The 16,608-nt window shown below is 40.8% G+C and overlaps 1 protein-coding gene across 6 annotated transcripts in view; it reads right to left on the bottom strand.

The window, feature by feature from the left end:
• Window positions 1-16,608, bottom strand: part of MTUS1 (microtubule associated scaffold protein 1) — a 215,152-nt gene that overhangs the window by 78,297 nt on the left and 120,247 nt on the right. The window lies entirely within an intron of this gene.

Genomic DNA, 16,608 nt, shown 5'->3' with positions numbered 1-16,608 from the left:
ACAGGCCCACAAGCCCCCTCCAGCCCACACACAGGTAGGGACACACCCAGGTGCAGCTCTGCATGGGAAGGCTCAACTAAGGAACTGCCACGTACTCAAGTGCACACCCCCTTTGGAGGGCAAACCCAAAATTATACAATCTTGCGCTGCACAGAGAACTGTACAGCGTAAGCTCATGAAATTCGCTCTCCCCCTCAATGTGGAGAGGAATATATACAGCTTTCTGCCCCAAGTAATGATTTCCACACACTAGTTTTAGACAAAACAAAACAAGTTTATTAACTACAAAAGATAGATTTTAAGTAATTGTATGGGATAGAAAACAGATCAAAGAAGATTACTTAGCAAGTAAAACAAAAACTCAATCTAAGCTTAATATACTAAAGAAACTGGATAGGAGTTCTCACCCTAATTGTTGTTTTAAGTCAGTTTGCAGAGATTCTTGATGGCAAGCTGAACTTGCTTGCAGTTTAAAACCCCAGATATACCTTTCACTGATTAGAAATCTCTCCAGCCTGGGTTCAGCCCTTCTCCCCAAGTTTAGACCTTGTTTCTCAGATGTTTCCAAGTGTCTCCTTTGGGTAGAGTCAGTAAAGAACCCAGGATGATGTCACTCCCCTGCCTTAAAATAGCTTTTGCATATGGCAGGAACCCTTTTTTCTCCAACTTCAGTTCCCATGCCTTTTAGTGGAAAAACACAAGTATTCTATGATAGAGTCCTGTACCAGGTGACTTGGTCACATGATCCCATAGTGTCATAGCCGTCATGAGTCAGAGGCTGTTTGTAGTATCCTCAGGAAGGCTCCCCGGTGGGAGATTAGCATCTTCTAAACCCTATTGTTCTCCCTAATGGCCCTTCCCAGCCAGCCATCTAACCTGAGTGTCTTCTGCCTAGTGGGTGTCCCCTGGGTGTACATTTGTAATAGATGCATAGACAATATTCCTAATTTCAGATACCAAAATGGTACATGCATTCAAATAGGATAATGATATTCAGTAAATCATAACCTTTTCAATATCTCACATGACCTATTTTGCATAAAGTACATCAGGATAGCTCAGTGGTTTGAGCATTGGCCTGCTAAACCCAGGGTTGTGAGTTCAATCCTTGAGGGGGCCACTTGGGGATCTGGGGCAAAATCAGTACTTGGTCCTGTTAGTGAAGGCAGGGGGCTGGACTCGATGACCTTTCAAGGTCCCTTCCAGTTCTAGGAGATGGGATATCTCCATAGTTATGCCATAATCATATCACAATAATATCTCTGAAGAACATGGGGAGTAGTGTCACAACTAGATCATGTCACGTCAGAAGAGACCAACATATCTAAATTCAGTATTTGATTCTTCCAGGTGTACAAGGTTTCTCTATAGCCTTCAATTTGGAAAGTCAGCAGTGTGTAGCTGTACAAGCAGGGCCAGTGTCTCCCTATAGTTCTCACAGGCTGTGAGCAAATCTTAGGCCTGGTCCCCACTAAGTCCCCACTTCGGACTAAGGTACGCAAATTCAGCTACGTTAATAACGTAGCTGAATTCGAAGTACCTTAGTCCGAACTTACCGCGGTCCAGATGCGGCAGGAAGTCTCCCCCAGTCGATGCCGCGTACTCCTCTCGGCGAGCTGGAGTACCGGCGCCAACTGTGAGCACTTCCGGGATCGATCCGGGATCGATTTATCGCGTCTTAACCAGACGCGATAAATCGATCACAGAACATCGATTGCGTGCCGCCGGACCCTCCGGTAAGTGAAGACAAGGCCTTATATGCAATATATAGATATCCCAAGGTAGTTTAATGAAAACATCAAGACAAATGAGCCTTTAGATTAACTATCAAGGTTCATTGAATTTAAAAGCTGAGAATCAAAGGAAACTAAATTTGTAACGATTCGAGAGAGGTGATGGAAAAAATAGAAAAAAAAATTCCAAAATTTCTTATGCATGATAATCAGTAGTTTATAAAGTCCTTCAAAAGCTCTAAAGGCCAGTGAAATAATATTGATACATTCAGTATATCAATATCCTTCTATCATATCACTGAAATGAGGTTGAGAATCAATGCATTTGAATTGTTAGTCTAACGTATCAATATTGTTAGTAACAACCTTAGGTGGCTTAGAGCAACTACACAAACATTTGAAAGCAGAGTCCTCATTCAGGAAAATTAAACCAATCGTGGTCCTTTTCCTTTGCCAAGTGTTAAGGATCTCCTCAAGGTAATGTATACATTTCCTCCCACACACTCTCTCCCCTAAGAGTCCTTGAGTGCTGCCGCCCCCACCTCAGGAAATAATGAGAGTGTCTTTATAACAATATGCAATCCAGTCCATTTTTAAATTCAGTGTCTACTGCCATTAGGGTGACCAGACAGCAAGTGTGAAAAATTGGGATGGGGGTGGAGGGGTAATAGGAGCCTATAAAGAAAAAGACTAAAAAATCGGGACTGTCCCTATAAAATCAGGACATCTGGTCACCTTAACTGCCATTGCACTTAACTTCTGATGATTAAACACTGCAGACTGTTCCAGATCTCACAAGCAATGTTACTAGATAGGGTCATCCTCATAATTATGTAGACCGCTGTGCTCATCTGTCAACATACAAGGAATTGGATATTTTATTAAACTGCACCCATCTGGTCAGTGCATATTGGCTAGAGCTTCGAATACCTACATCTCTGGGAAAAGTGCATTGCACACATTTGGGACAGTCCTCAATTGAGAACTCTTCCTAGCCTCAGAGATCTACCTTGTGCCAATGACCAGGATACACGCAATTGTGCCCGGTGGTCAGAGCTGGAGTTGGTAGTCAGGAACCAGAGCCAAGGGTCAGAATCTGGTTACCTGGAGTGCAGTGGGGCAGGGGAAGGGTTGGGGCACCAAGATAAGGACAGGAGCTATTGTAGCCACACAAGCAAATACTTAGAGCAGCCACTGAACTGCAGCAGCTGGGCTTAAGAGCCTGGTTGGAAGAGTGAGCAGACAAACAGGAGGTGTGGCCTGTTAGGCAGCATACTACAGACCAGCTCCTTGGGTTGCCTGGAGACTGGCTCTGCTGAAGACTCAGGTTCCTGACACCCTGGGGCTCTATAATACAATTGTCTGGCTGAATGAATGCAGCTGCCATTCAGCTGAATCAGAGCCAGACCCACCTCTTTGTGAAAGCCTTTTTTTTTTTTTTTTTAATTTAGGAACTGGTTCCCCTGACTCCACTGGGAGTCTGACCAATCTGATATTAAGTTGCGCAGGAGGAGAAAATGAAGAACTATTTTATCAGTAGGGTGTATCCCATATACTTGTTACATTTAAGAGCCCAGGTATAACAAGGAATGTAAGCACTCCTGTAAAGTCTTACCTGAGCTACTTTGGAGTGGCTTGGTCCATATTTTTTTTTTTTTTTTTTTAAACAAAACATTCAATCCTGACAACCATTTGAGCTTCTACATCTGTGCACTTAGTTGCTGAATAGCAACTGAAATTCTGCCCCTATGAATGACTAAGTTTTGCCACATCCCAAAGCTTATCCCCTTGAGAATTTCTTCTGCTTTCTTGAGTTTATAGAACTTTTGCGTTACCCCAAGTGACTTTATTGGTATGTCAACATTGCAACAATACCCACAGTTGGCCCATGCCGGATCACTCAGGTTCACAGGGATCAGGTTGCAGGGCTGTAAAATTGCAGTGGAGAAATTCTGGCTTGATCTGGGACCCACCCTTCCGTGCAAGATCCCAGCTCCTAAATGCTAGGACTCCATGAGGGGTGAGAGTTCTAGAGCCCGGGCTTCAGCCAAGCCCAAATGTGTACACCGCAATTTATAGCCCCGCAGCCCCAGAGTCAGCTGACACAGGCCAGCTGCAGATGTTTTATTGCAGTGTAGACATACCCCATGAGTAAGGATATGGATTTAGTCCAAAAGATCACTGATTCCATGATCTTAACAGACCTCTGTGACTTCAACCCCGTGGAGGTGGGGCTCTGAGCTATTGGCCCACCTCGTGGCGTCAGGGCTCCAGCCCCAGGCCAGGGGGCTTGGGCTTCTGTTGCTTATTGCCCATGTCCTGCTTGTGACTTTTACAAAAAATACCTGTGACAAAATCTTAACCTTACCTCTGAGTACATGCTAATGCCCCTCTACTTTAAACTGAGGTTCTTTTCCTTAGAAAAAGTTTTTTAAATATCAATGATAGAATTTCTAAAAAAAAGTGTTCCAAACAAGGCTAAATAAGAAAGAATTGGAGCAGAAACAATCAAACCTTTCACCTCCAAGCTTTGTAATTCGAGGATCAGTTAACTTTTCTCTTACCCCAAGCCATCCTCTTTTCGTGTTCTTTCATCAAACTGTTAGCTTCTAGAGTGGTTTGAAGACTAACTTCCTCATTCAAGCATTCGTTGTTATCCTTTAGTCCGTGCTTCTGATCCTCTCTGTTAGCAAGATCCAGGCTGGTCAAAGCTTTCTGGCTTTTTTCCATTTTCTGGAAAACTTTAACAACATTGGTCAAATTGCTGCTAATTCCTTCAATCAGATATACCAGATCAGCCTGGGCATTTAACTGAACTTCCATTTCTTTCCTCACTGTCTGGATCTCCTCAACTACAGTTTTTAATTCCAATTGACTGGATTTAATCTCTGCTTTGAAGTCATCTTTCATCTGTTGCTGGCTCCTCTGTGCATCAAGAACTGTTCTGATTTCCTTTCGGGAAATTTCCATGCCATATCTTAATTCCTTTTGGCCGGCTTTCATTGCCTCCTGGCTAGCTTTAATTTCTGCCATCATAGCAGCTTAACTCTCTATCTCTGCTCCAGCAGGAGCCACAGATGTCTTACTGTGGAATAATATATCCAGGGACAACAGCTGTCACAGGGTCCAAGCCATCAGGAAGGTTTGCACACCAGCAGCTAGTTACCACTTATGTGGAGAAGTAAGCAGGTAGCCCTCTGGTGAAGTATCCTATTTCAGGTTACAGTCAGTACACTTGATTGAAGACACTAGATAGAAGCAGAGCACACCTTACAGAGCTCTGTGGAATAGTTCAGTCCCAAATTTCAACAAGAGTATTGGTTAGTGTAACAACCGCCTGATTTTGCCACACCCAACCTATTAAATCCTTTGCTGTCATCCATGTATGTGGGATGTCACTCGGAAAGTCACTCCCAACAGTCATTTGTTCCAGGTGTCCATCGAAAGCACCAGTGGGAGTTGTTGCCAATATGTTTGGCTTTGCAACACAAGAGGCATCCATAAGAACTCAAAAACCCCTTTCTCTTCAAGGGAAGGGCTCAAATGAATGCCTTTAACTGCACATAAAAGTTTTAAATCACTCAGTTAATGGCCTCAGTACTATGCTGAACTGGGTGTCCTTCTGTTGATGTTCCTAATTAGATGTTAATGAATAAATCCATGAGTGCCTTTGCCACAAACACCATCACTACAACTAGTACTGCCTTTGGACAGTCTCAAGAAGACCACATACTAACTGATAATGGAACATCAGGTATCTTCATCCCTGAGCTAAATTCTCTAGTTCACAGTTGAGGACCAGTGGCAGAATAGCATGGGGAAGATTATCTATTCCATATTGTTTGATGTGTTTTCAAGTTTTTCGTTCAGTAGGCCTAGCAACCCAGCAAAATTTGGTGGGTTAACTTTGCTTTTAAAAAGCTAGCTTTCATGTCTAACTATAGACCTCATAATAATTCTACGTAAGCATATTTGCAAGTAGTTAGATACCCGACTGCCCAGCCATTTGGATATAGCATGCTGTTCAGTTCCTTTTTATTTACCTCTTTCAGCACATGTGTATTTCACTAGGTATATCCCAAGATAGTTGTACCAACAGCTGTGGCCTAACCTGTTTTATACAAGGTGGTTTGACAAGATGTGTTAAGAGACTGAATTGCAGTTGAGACATTCTGGCTGAAAATTCCAGCCTCATTTGCAAGAACTCAAAGATGATGCCTTGTTCCCTGATTGGATGGTGAGAGAAGACCACTTATTTTGATTGGACCATTTGAATCTTCAGAAGTATGGATCACTATTTGATTGGTCCAAACCAGCACCTCCAAGAACAGGATCCAAATTGGACCACCCAGCAGAAATGGGATAAAGCAACCCGCTGACATCAAGTACCTAATTCAGATAGGTACTTTTAACAGTGTTTATTTTCCAGCAGTTTGGGTTGCTCACTAATGCACCAGAAAAGGACTATAGTAGTGTCCGTCCTTTTCAAAAACTACTTTAGAATTAGAATTAAATTACTGTTAACTCAGATTGTAGGACACTGTACATGTGTCTACCACAGTTAATGGTTTCATACTGCCTTTCAAGTTTAGATGGATACAGACATAAAACTGTTCAAGTGTACAAGCCTCTTGAACTGCACCCAGTCTATGCAGTCCATCACAAGTGTAGGAGTTGATCGCAGGTAGTTAGGAGTGCTAATCAGATCCTGGTGGTAATGTTCATTGGAAATTAGGTAACAAGGGGTTGACTATTATAAACCCACTGGAAAAGAGGCCTTGATGAATTAGTATGGAAGAACTGACCAAATTTTCTTGTGATCTAGTTTTGGATTGCTTTTCCTCTGTTATGTTAGCAACACTGGAGTTGATAACCAAATGGCACAAGAGAGGCCCTATTCTGAGGGACTATCAAAAATCTAAACAAAGTCTTCTTCCCAAGATATGCTCAGCCTCTAATTGTTATTGTGGGTGTGTGATTTGGTTCAGAAAACATGAATGGTTATATTGACCAATTTTCTAGTTAGCCAACTCACAGTCCAGTACTATTTTTGCCTTCTTATATCCTATACTATTAGCTACTGCTAAGGATATTTAATAAAACTTTATAAAACTAAATTCAACTCTCAAGTCCCTTCCTTTAGTTAAGCCATGAAAATAAAAAACAAAAAAACCTTAAGGAAGGTGGTATAGGTATTCAGTTATGAAACTGAATAACTAAAGTTTGTTTTACACCTTTTCTTACATTCTGCTTTCATTTATCCATTTATGCTGCTATAAAATGATTCAGCTTCTATTCCAGCTTGAGAGAGACACTCACTCAATCATATCTCAGGATTTATGTTACTTGAGAATATTTCCTGTTTGCGACTATTAGTCCAGGATGGCTATTTCATACTCAGACTACCTGGTCTCAAAGCTAATGAGGTATTAAGCTCAAACAGGAAGTCAATGTATGTAAACAAAAAAAAAATTGCCAAATTTTCTGTTCATGTTTTGCTTGATGATAACATGGAAAGATAGTTAAGTTAGTCACAAAGCATTTATGGTATTTGTATAGAATACCCTAAATATTCTCTCTATTTAACTAAAAGCAAACACAGATCATCCATATTTCTATAAATACGAGAACAATAAATCTAGGAAGGAGAAGAGTCCAAGCAAGTGTCAGTCTGGCACCATTTTGAAGTTGTTTACACAAAAATAAACTGACTAGAGAACTGAAGAGTAATTCTATGTGGCCAAACCTTCAATAGCCATAGTTACTGCTATTTAGTACCATGTTTAATTACACATGGTGTATGAACCTTTAAAGTAATAAGCCTAAATAAATATCTTTAAAAATAAATTAAATATATACTTACTTGTGGGGAATGGAAATTGAACAGGTGACCATTGCGGGGGGGGAGGGGGGGAGAGGAAAACAAAGATGTTCAACCAATCTTTTCACTACTTCATCAATTTTTTGAGAGAAGACAAAAATGTCTTATAATTATTATAGGCAGAAATAGCAGCTGGGGGAGATTGGGACTTGCATTGGAAAATGGGAGCCAGATTGATTTGGGAGGATGGGAAGAAACAGACTGGTTGGACAAGGAGAAAGTTGGTGTAGACGAAGACTAGAAGTCAGAAAGGGAGTGGAGAATGGGACTGGCTAGATCAGGAGATTGCGAAAAGGAGCTTTATTTCATCTCTTTTACTCAAGCAAAGATTTGTCTATCTGCAGACTTACTTTAGTTTTAACTTGGCTGTTCACATATTAGCTTAAAAAAAATGAAAAACAGCCATTAAATACCTACACTGGGAAGAGTATTAATTGTCCAAAGACTTAAAATGTCAACTGTGTTTAAAGAATTACTGAGTCATGAAATAATTAAATCCTGTTAGTGCACTGAATGTGGAGATTTGTGTTTTACTAGCAACAACAAAAACATTCTAGAACAAGGATGGCTGCCTGTTCTTCCAGAAAGTGAAATGTATGGATATTTTACTAATCTGTTGAAAGATTTTAAACAGTGATGTTTGTTTTTTGAAGAAAATGCTACACAGTGTCTGAATTAAGCCTACTAATTCCAAGTATGTTTGGAAAGTAGCACAATGTAGAAGGCAAATTGGGAGGTCTACTTGTTTGATTAGAGCCTAAAGAACATAGAATGACCCTACTCTTCTGCTCCATATATTTTTATCTGTTCCTTCCACAAGCAACTCCCAGAAGACAAATGGCACAGCATGACTAGCCGACAGGTCTGATCCCAATATTCCTTTCCTCTTGCAGATGCCGGTCACAGAATAAACAAATATAGGCAAAGATTTTGTCATTTAAAACAGTTTTCCACTAAAGCGCACACATTTTTGAACACTGAAGCAGTAAGAGTTTTAGCCACCTTGATCTCCTGCTTTTGACCATCTTAGTGTGCTTGCTGCATAACAAGTGCAACGTCCTGCTTGGGGTTCCTAGAAATGTGAGACCTCATTACCCTTCTCAGCCTCAGCAAGTGAGAGTTTTGCCACTGCTAAGCTATTAGCTCCCTGACCCACCAGCAAACTCTTCAGGACTCTGCCAGTCCAAACCTTTCCTGCAATTAATGATCAGGCCCTCTCATTGGACGCTCAGAGGTTAAGTTTGCTGCCTCCAAAAGAAACAGGACACACACTGGCCTGTTTATCTGAAGACAGACACTTCAGTATGCAGCACTGAGATGGTTTTGTAATAAAAAAAAATGAGTTTAACAACAAAGAACAGAGATTTAAGTGATAAACAAGAATAAAAAAAAAGTAAAAACAAAACACTTTCTAGGTGACAAACTCAATTTCAGCAAATTACAATATTTGAGAAGATTTCTCATCTACAGTTAGTTTCCAACCTTCAATGCCAAGAGGATCCACTTTTCTCATGAGCTCCAAGGGTGCTGCTCCCTTTTGCTCCCCTTATCTCACCGCAAAGTTCATTGTCTGTTTCAAGAGCCAGGGAAAATGCAGACTCCATCCCCCAATCCCGATTATTATGCAATCATTGCCCCTACTTGCTAGGTTTTGGTAAGTTGACTATTTGGGGTGGAACTTTTATCCCAGTGGAGCATTTGGGCACCCATGACATTTGTCTGTTGGTAATGCAGGTATTCTTCCAGCATGCCACTATTTTAAAATTCTATTTCCCTACAAAGGGAACAGAATACCTGTTTGAAATGTAATTTCTCAAGCCTATTTGGGACCAGTTTGAAAGGGAAGATGGCCTTGTGAGAAAGGAACTTGTCTGGGTTCAATTTTGAGTTCAGGAGATCTAGGTTCATCTCTGGCTGACCCTGGGCAAGTAATTTAATCTCTGCTCTCAGTTCAAAAGCTGCCACATGGGGATTATAATACAATTTAAGTTGTCAAAATGGTAACTAAGTTTTGTCGGAAATTTTGTTCAATTGGAGAACACCAATTCAGAGTGAAATGTTTTGTTGAACCTAGAATGGATCTGACAAACCCTCCATTGAAAAAAGCAACAGAGGGTCCTGTGGCACCTTTAAGACTAACGGTAGTTTTGGGAGGATAAGCTTTCATGGGTAAGAACCTCACTTCTTCAGATGCAAGTACATCTTGCATCTGAAGAAGTGAGGTTCTTACCCATGGAAGCTTATGCTCCCAATACTTCTGTTAGTCCTAAGGGTGCCACAGGACCCTCTGTTGCTTTTTACAGATTCAGAGCAACACGGCTACCCTTCTGATACCTTCCATTGAAGCACAGTAGTCCACAGGGATGCTCTGCCCCGCCTTATCAGGAAGAAGAGGGATTCCCCCTTTTCAGTCAGCTCTCATCATAAGCTCTTCAGGAGAGGGACGGTCTCTTACTGTAGGTTCATACAGTGCCTAGCCCAAGGGGACCCCTAGTCTCAGTTGGGGCCCCTCTAGGCATCACTACAATATAAAGAAGTTCTGAACATGATCCTCTATCTGTGCAACTTTGTTGCTGCTAATTGGTACTATCTTTATTCAAGTAATCATAGGAGCCAGGGGGGAATTTATAAGCCTACCATCCCTCACGTCTTACAACCTACCCAGTACCCATGCTGTTTGAAGCCAGTGTCCTTTAAGCACTTTTTGGAGCAGTGCTGCAGATCCACACATACGCTAACCTTTTTCTCATACTGTTACCTTTCTCAATTCTGCCCTCCTTGAGGTCAGAAGTCAGCTGTGTCTGGGGATACTGTTTATCTACATTAACTAACAGTCACCAAATCTGAAGCAGAATTTAGAGGAAAAGGAAGAGCTTTTTGAAAGTTGAGCAATATATAAATCTCTCCAGAACTGAAGAGAATTAACTGTGGCTTGGTCGGCCTGGCCTAGCCTAGATGCTGAACCAATCTGTCTGTTGAAGATAAAAACCTTATATAGCAGAAGGTTCTCTGCTTCTGTTAACAGCAGCACATTGTCTTTCAACCTTTACCTTGAAGTTTGACATAATCTACCATGTGCATAGCGAGTATCCACTGTAATGCGAGATCCTCTGTTTAGAGAGAATCTGGAATTCCATACAGTCCATATTTGTACATTGCACATTACATCATCCATTGGGTTAGGCATCAATACAACATTTACATTATTATTTCTAACTTGAATATATTTGTTACCCCTCGTCTCCCTCCACAGGGCATGGATTTCTTCCTAAATTACGTGCTGTTGGTGGAAGTGAAATGAAGAAGGGAGGGAAGAGGGACTTGAAAATATTTAATGTGCTTCAAAGAACTAAGCCTGTCTAATACACAAGTCTAATACACAAACCTTGCAATACACCCGGGAACATTTCAAACACCCACGCTGCTTGCTGGTCTGGAGCAAGCTTCTTCTGCAGAAAAATCCTTTAGGCTATGTCTACACTACCGCAGTAAGTCGACGTATGCTACGCAACTCCAGCTACGTGAATAACTTTACCTCCAACAAGAAGAGTTAGGAGAGTACAGGGGTTGACTGGAGAGCAATCTGCTGTCAATTTGGCAGGTCTTCACTAGACCACTAAATAGAACACCGGTGGATCGATCTCAGAGCGTCGATCACGGCTGTAGTGTAGACATAGCCATAGTATGTTAAATACTTCACTGTCTCACTTTCCATTCTGATTGCCAGGTCGTATTTAGACAAACATTAATTCCACTATTTACATACAATCTATGTTTCATATGGTAATTTTTCAATTACTCACATTTGCACTGTCCCCTCTGGATATTCAAGTTTGTTTATTCATCTCTTCCAGCAATGAAATAATCAACTTCTGGAAATCTTTGTGGGCCATTCAGATGCTTCAGAGCATAAAACATTTACAAAGGCACCAGAATTTGTTGCCACACAACTTTTATCAGCCTTTCCATTTTGTTCACACAAGACACTATACATAAATCAAGCCTATGTTACTATGGGAATCATCATTCCTTAGGTTGTGTTACTCTCAATAATTCTATTATGATCAGGGCCGGCTCCAGGCACCAACGGAGGAAGCACATGCCTGGGGCAGTACATGCTAAGGGGCAGCACATGCTAAGGGGCAGCATTCCGTCCATTCTTGGGGGGCACAGTCCGGGCGGCTTTTTTTTTGCCCGCGCGCTTGAGGTGGAAAAAATGGTAGAGCCGGCGCGGATTATGGTGCAACAAAAATGAAATAGGATGACAGCAAAAAACATTCAAATGAAGACCCTATTATAACAGTCATTTGTTGGTCACCTCTAGCAACAATTTCCATTGTCCAAATTTCACTCAACTTTCCAAAAAAAATTTCACCTTTTGGGCTGAAAGTTTACATTACTTGACAGTCTAAAGATTAAAAGTGTTCAGAAAACGTAGTCCTCCTTCACAAGTTTCAATTCTGTAATGGATCCTCTTACCAAGACTACTGGCAATAATGGGCTGAAAAATAATCTAAAATAAATGTTTAATGCTCTTTTCAGACTCTGTCATTAAGAGCAATAACTCTTGGTAGGCCGAGTCTCCTCTGCCCTAGGATGTGATGGTCTTGGCTTCCTGGCAGATTGCAACAGGGGAACACCATAGGAATAGACCACCAGTCAATGCTGGCGCAGTTATACAGAAAATAGGAAGCTACCTCAGGCAGCAAGGTATTGGGGCCAGCAGAATATTGAGTAAATGTCTGAGTGAATATAGATATTTGTTGACATTACAACTCCTAGAATGATGTCAGAGTGCAGTGTCTCTCAGCTTCTGTTTCCTCACCTGCATGAGGGGACCATACATCATTCTAGGAGTTGGGTACCAGCACATTTTACTTCCTTAAATCAGTTGTTGAATAAGGCCTCTGCATTCCCCACTTGGACCCACGCTCAAAATGATTTGTATTAGTGAGTCTTTTCCAAAATTAAGTTTTTTCCTTGGGGCTTTATGATGGTTTTACTTCTATAGAAGTGGGCTTCTGAGCTGCTATAATAAAGCCTCATCAGCACTTTCAAAAGTGTTCATTTCCTGTACGGCAACATTTCTCGATCTGTATCACTGCAACTCTTCTTCCATCACATGGTTTCCATGCACCTTTTCCTCTGCTTTACTCGCTAAATTTATTTCCATTTCAGTGTTAATTGAAAGTCAAAATCTCAGGGTTGCATGGTTATTTGTGGTTTGGCTCCCTGGTGTTTCATGTTCTTCTTGTTCCTACCCAAGCTTCTAAACTCTTGCTGTAACATGTATGGTTTTAAAAAGTTACACTGTGCTTTCCTTCCACCTTTACACAGATCGGTTACCCCAATTTTAAATGTAGTTAAACTGAGCCCAATAAGATAAGTAATTTTCCAAACATAAAAGTCAGCAACAGAACTGGGAATAAGATTTGCAGACTCCAACCCCATTAATCCAACTCCTGGACATTCCCTTCCTATACTATTTTGAAGAGGAACACAGTTTGTTAGAATCTGCACTCAGTCTTTGGATACGCTAGACTTTCTTCCCCAACTTCCAGCTCTTCCTATCATTGGTATAACTATCAGTAACCACAGAAACTTGTTTTACTGTCACTACTAGTCCTACAACAAGCAGGATTAGACTACACAATGGTAAGATGCTAGAGGCCATTGCTTTGTCTACAGTAAGAGCTTCCATCAATGCTATCACTGCTGGTTGTATTAGCAGAGAAGAAATCCAGGAAAACTTTAGAAATGGAGACTTTCCTTTAGTGCTCCAGTCTGTTGGACAATTTGAAGGGATAGTCTTTATAAATCATGTTTAAACAAGCACTAAAAAAAAAAAAAAAAAAAAAAAAAAAAAAAGTGTTCAGATTTGGAAGGTGTAACTAATATAACAGACAATTACTTGCCTATTTAGGTAATTAAGAGATTTTAACAAATACTATAAGCAAAACCCAACTTGGTACTTGTCCAGCTTACTGTACTATGCCCAAGGCAAATAATCTATGTGCCTACCTTAGAAAAGGAAATGAGGAGGGCAGGACAGGCTGATTTTATAGTGTTAATTATTGTACTACACTTACTTCAAAAAATCCATTCTGGACCTGTAACAGCTAGAATCAATTTCAATTCTGTTAGAGATCCAGAATGGATTTCTGAAATAAGTCTATTACAATAGGTGTGGACCAAATCTATAGAGATAATTGGAAACTAAATTAAACCAGTTTGAAAGATTTTCAATCTCATTTCTACAAAAGGATAGGAGGAAGTGTTCTCTAGACATGGCATAAATTTGCTTTTCAAGTTTTTAAATGAAAGTTGATGATGCAAAATGCTGTAGTTTGTTCACAAAGATAAAAGTCCAACATCTGCTCTTGAGCTGTAAAATAGTACACACCTTTGTTTAAAGTAGGGGAGGAGACCAGATCTATTTTACTGTTACAAGTCATGTCAGCCAGGAATTAGAATCGAGTAGGACACAGGGAAGGTCTGGCTGTGTTCACAGAGTTCTCTTTCCAATATAAGATGACATTTATTATGAGATTTAAAATGGTTATGCAGGAAAACAAAACAGAACAGAACAAGCATTGTAATTTTCTCCTATAGAAGTGGGTCTTAAACTGTGATGTGGGGACCACAAGTGGTCCCCACAGCTGCTTGTCCACAATGGAGGGACAATATGTCACACTTCAACTGGATGAAGACAGTGTAAGGAGTTTTGAGACCACTGATTCACTAAGAAAATCATTGTAGGGTTACATCTTCATGACCTAGAAAACACTTCAGAGTTCACACTGACAGTGGGGGGCAGTATTTGCCATGTATTAGCAACACCTACCAATTTAATCAAAACTTCTCTGGCTTGCACAATTGTTTTTCTCTTTAATGTGAGTACTCTACAATAGATGTGTACCTTAATGAATATGCTACACTCAATACTTGCAATGCCTGCCAAATGACAAAAATAATTCTGGATACATGCACGTATGCCCTTGATGGTGTTGGGGAGAGACTGTCTGAATGATGGTGTGGTGTAAAGGGAGGTTGTGGAATCTCCATCTGTCATAACTATAAAGGGAAGGGTAACAGCTGTCCTGTGTACAGTACTATAAAATCCCTCCTGGCCAGAGACTCCAAAATCCTTTTCCCTGTAAAGGGTTAAGAAGCTCAGGTAACCTGGCTGGCATCTGACCTAAAGGACCAATAAGGGGACAAGATACTTTCAAATCTTGGGGGGGGGGGGGGGGGGGAAGGCTGTTGTTTGTGTTCTTTGGGAGTGTGTTCGTTCTCGGGACTGAGGGGGACCAGACATCAATCCAGGTTCTCCACATCTTTCTAAACAAGTCTCTCCTATTTCAAACTTGTAAGTAAATAGCCAGGCAAGGCGTGTTAGTTTTCCTTTGTTTTCTCAACTTGTAAATGTACCTTTTACTAGAGTGTTTATCTTTGTTTGCTGTACTTTGAACCTGAGACTAGAGGGGAGTCCTCTGAGCTCTTTAAGTTGGATTACCCTGTAAGGTTAATTTCCATACTGATTTTACAGAGATGATTTTTACCTTTTTCTTTAATTAAAACCTTTCTTTTTAGAACCTGATTGATTTTTCCTTGTTTTAAGATCCAAGGGGTTTGGATCTTGATTCACCAGGAGTTGGTGGGAGGAAGGAGGGGGGATGGTTAATTTCTCCCTGTTGTAGATCCCAGGGGGGTTGGAACTGTATTCACCAGGAGTTGGTGGGAGAAAGGAGGGGGAATGGTTAATTTCTTCTTGTTTTAAAATCCAAGGGGTTTGGATCTGTATTCACCAGGGAATTGGTGAAGGTTTTTCAAGGCTTCCCAGGGAGGGAAAAATTGAAATGGTGGCAGCGGAACCAGAGCTAAGCTGGTAGTTAAGCTTAGAAGTTTTCATGCAGGCCCCTACATTTGTACCCTAAAGTTCAAAGTGGGGATCCAGCTTTGACACCATCATTGGAGATTTCTAAGAGCAGGTTAGACAAACTCCTGTCAGGGATAGATAGATAATGCTTGGTCTTGCTGTGGGTGCAGGGGACTGGACTGGTTGGCCTCTCAAGGTCTTTTCTGGTCCTGGATTCTACGATGGCTGAATAATTTTGTGGAAGGTCTAATCAGCAGCAGATGTTAAATCTCCATATTTAAATTAAACCTCTCCCCCAAAGATACAAAAAACCTTAGGTTTTAAGAAATTTAAGACCACATTGGATAACACAATCTATTTCCACACTTTTTTCCTCCCCTTCCTGTGTTACAATCAAGTAGAAGTGAACTACTGACAGAACAGAAATATGAAGGAATAAGTACCTCTGGGTCAAGACTGGATTCACTCCCAAATAAAGTGAAGGCTGGAAAAAGTTCAACAGGACAAAGTCTTAATAATTTTCCTTAGTGAGACATTTGAACAGAATTTAAGCAATTCTTCCAACATGACCAACATTTAGTTAATGGATTAGCAAACAATGTAACTCAGAAGATTTGTCCACTCAATTTAATCATACATCCACAAGTTCTGACATTTGCCTCAAACTCGGCTGAACTACCCAAACTTTTTCAAAGAGACCCTGTGTAAGGCCCAAGGGCTTGCAGAGGGCTGCAGTCTTTCCTCCAAAGCAGTGCCCCCTCCCCATACCTCACCACAAGTACCACTGTGGACAAAAAGCTAAAATAATCGGAGGTTATCATGCACCAACACCATTTCTTAAACCATACCCACAGCTACTTGGGAGGATCAAAGACTTAATTGAGCCAAAGTATTACTATAACCAGACATTGTTGGTTATTTTCTTAAAGTCCTTAAAACCATTAGCTATTTAACTCATGCTAGTGCAATTGGGTAATGTTGAGTTATTGGAACAAGTGCCACTGGATTTAATTGGGCCCGTTGTATATAGGACACACTGGAAGTCCTAAAGTAGTACACTGGAGACCCATTCTAATTCTCATCCTGATACCTGAGCCATATTTTAAATTATATTA

Source organism: Trachemys scripta, chromosome 5, assembly GCF_013100865.1.
Source record: "Trachemys scripta elegans isolate TJP31775 chromosome 5, CAS_Tse_1.0, whole genome shotgun sequence".
NCBI classification, from domain to species: Eukaryota; Metazoa; Chordata; order Testudines; family Emydidae; genus Trachemys; species Trachemys scripta.
This window is presented reverse-complemented; position numbering and strand designations above follow the sequence as displayed.